This window comes from Pteropus alecto, unplaced genomic scaffold, assembly GCF_000325575.1.
Source record: "Pteropus alecto unplaced genomic scaffold, ASM32557v1 scaffold131, whole genome shotgun sequence".
NCBI classification, from domain to species: Eukaryota; Metazoa; Chordata; class Mammalia; order Chiroptera; family Pteropodidae; genus Pteropus; species Pteropus alecto.
Window position 1 is genome coordinate 12,854,891 of NW_006434709.1, and position 3,330 is coordinate 12,858,220.

The window sequence follows — 3,330 nt, forward strand, 5'->3', positions numbered from 1 at the left end:
TCCATGTTGTTGCAAATGGCAGTATTTCGTCTCTTCTTATGGCTGAGTAATATTCCATTGTGTATATGTACCACAGCTTCTTTAGCCAATCATCTATCGAGGGACACTTCAGTTGCTTCCATGTCCTAGCCACTGTGAATAATGCTGCTATGAACATTGATGTGCAAATATCTTGTCTGCCTGTACATTTCAACAGAAGAAAATTCTAACCGAAACACAAAGAATAAACCAGATAGATGCAGCAGGCAAAGGCAGCCAGGAGCTTATATTACTATGAGTAATGAAGACTAAAATGCCCTGTCTAAGACAGAAAACAAGAGTCAGTCTGACTGCTTGAAATAAAAGACTGAATGGAAAGGAGGCTGGAAAAAGCTATAACTAACTGCTGCCTGATGCTACAGCTTATGTAAAACTATGTACCCACCCATGAGACAAAAGCAGTTATCCTCACAGTCAGGACACAGGCTGAGCTGCCATTAGCTAAGTCATTGGATCTGTGCTATCCCCAAATCACCAGTGATAATAAATGCCCTGAGCTGTCCATATAAGATCTGATTCTGAATAGAGGACAAACAGGTCTATGAAGAGACAACTGTAACAAAGTAGAAAGGAAGGAATGAGTGAATACAAAGGAAAAAAAACTTTCCCTCAAGATGAGTCTACGAATCAAAATTTTATAACACATGAATAAAACTAAGCAACAAAATGAAAATAAAAGAGGAATCATGAGATGACTTTACGATGCTCAAAGAGATAAAGAAAAGAATTACATTTTTATGGGAAGAAAAAACAAGGAATTATGAAATAAAAAAAAGCAGAAATGAGAATAGGCATTTAAAAAACAGAATCCTGGATATAAAAAATTTAGTTTAAACTTTAATAGGTGAGATAGTGGTGAGAGAATTAATAAAATGGAAAAGTATTGAGGAATTTACCCAGATCCTATTACAGTGAGACAGAGGTGAAAACATAATTATGAAAAAGCAATTTAAAAATATGGAGGATCAATTGGGAGTCTCCAACATATATCTAGTGGAAGAGCCACAAAGAAAACATTGAGGAAATGGCATAAACTTTTCCAAAATAAAGACATACAGGAATCTTCTGATTATAAGTGCCCAACAAGCGTAATACAGGATAAGTGGATATATCTGGAATTGTTCCACTGCAATAAAGATGCTAAAGTAAAAACCCTTACAAAGCACTATTTATTTAAAAAATCTTTAGAAGTCCAAACATAAGAATTTATACACTAACTGAAATGTTCCTTAGCAGCTCTGAAAATCAATTGAAGACACATTAAGTAAACTTGGAATTTCGAGTTAAAACTATTGTAAGAATTGTATCTAACAATATTGAATTATTTTGTCTTTCTATAAATTGCCTTCTCCATTTCAATGGAGTAACAGATTTACCCAAAAAGTCAAAGTAGAGAAAAAAAATAAAGTTGGGGATAAAGAAAATGAAATATTAAATTGCTTATAAAATCTGGAAGAAGGATAAAGTTTTTATTAACCTTAGAATTTGATAAGTAAACTATGCATGTTGTAATGTTTAAGTTAATTGCTAAATGACTGAAACTAAAGTACATAAAGTACATAACTACCAAGCTAATAGGAAAAAATAAAATTATTTTTTAAAATATACTTGGGTCAATCTGGAAAAAAGCAAACAAGGAGAGAGAAAAATGTAGAGCCCCAGACGAGACCAGAGGCCGAACTTGGGATCTGACAAGATGACCAGGCTGCCTCACACAGGATTATCAAGGAAACCCAGTGTTTGCTGGCAGAACCAGTTCCCAGAATTCAAGCAGAACCAGACGAGAACAACGCCCATTATTTTCCTGTGGTCATTGCTGGTCCCCATGATTCCCCCTTTGAGGGAGAGACTTTTAAACTTGAACTATTCCTTTGAGAAGAATACTTGATGACAACCCCTAAAGTACATTTCATGACCAAAATTTATCATCCTAATGTAGGCAAGCTGGGAAGACTATGTTTAGATATTTTGAAAGATCAGTGGTCCCCAGCACTGCGGATCCGCACAGTTCTGCTTTGATCCAGGTTTTGTTAAGTGCTCCCAATCCAGATGATCCATTAGCAAATGATGTAGCTGAGCAGTGGAAGACCTACAAAGTCCAAGTCAAAGAAACAGCTACAACATGGACTAGGCTACATGCCATGAATAATATTTAAATCAATCTGATCATCAAGTGTGCATCACTTCCATTCTGACAAGATTTCTTCTTTTTTCTGTTTGCATTTAACAGACGCAGTCTTAGATACATTATAGCAATGGTCTCCAACCTTTTTTGCACCAGAGACCAGGGCTCCTATGAGAATCTAATGCCTGATGATCTGAGGTGGAGCTGAGGCGGTGATGCTAGCGCTGGGGAGCGGCTGCAAATATAGATGAAGCTTCCCTCACTTGCCGGCTGCAGAAGTGAGTTATAAAAAAATTCAGGTGCATGGCATACAAAATATATTTTCATTAACACAAAAATTCTGAAGAAGTCATACCTAGTTTGTAAGTCAAATACATGAATCCATTCAACACAAGCTTTATTTATAAAAGGTTTCCACCATATTTGTTATTTTAGGGATGAGACAAATATAATGTCAATACCAATAATAGTATAAATGTAACTTGGATCTCCTGAATAGTTTCCATTCTGCCAATAGTAGATTCTTACCTTCATATTTAAAAACAATAAAAAATAAATAAAAACCTTTAATAGGAATTTCAACTATTTGGAAGTAATATATTTTTATATATGGAAACAAAAATATAACTAATACATGTGAAACAGAAAGAAGATAAAGAACGATGACACATGAACAAGAGTTGTCAAAAGTCCTAGTATACAAAAAGAGCACAAAAAGTTCTAGAATAAAATAGCAGAAACGAAACAGGAATCTGTGTTTTTCTTATCTAGACTACTATGAAATATCAGGAACACCATTTAATCTTTGTATTTTTTGTTGTTGTTGTTGTTAAAACAGTTTTAAAATAAGGACCTATACTTCCTTACAAATCTGTATTTTTCTTTCAAGCTTTCTTTCAAGCTTTTGATGGAAGTAATAGCAATTTTTCTCAATAGAAAACAAGTAAAGCTTCAAAGGCAGTTCTGTCTGACCTTACGGGTAAGATCCTATAGAACACTAAAAGACCTACCGACTTCAGACATCTGTCCAATTAGCCTGATATTATCCAAAATTTCCATCAGTTTGTTGTAGTAGCAGAGTTTCTTTAGGGAAAGGGAATTAATTCTAAAAGATTCCTATTGTTAATGCAAAATATTATATTAATGCTAATATTTTTCTAACCAGC

The 3,330-nt window shown here is 34.4% G+C and overlaps 1 pseudogene; it reads left to right on the forward strand.

The window, feature by feature from the left end:
* Positions 1–2,369, forward strand: part of LOC102892171 — a 29,368-nt pseudogene extending 26,999 nt beyond the window's left edge.
* Positions 2,370–3,330: the final 961 nt, after the last annotated feature.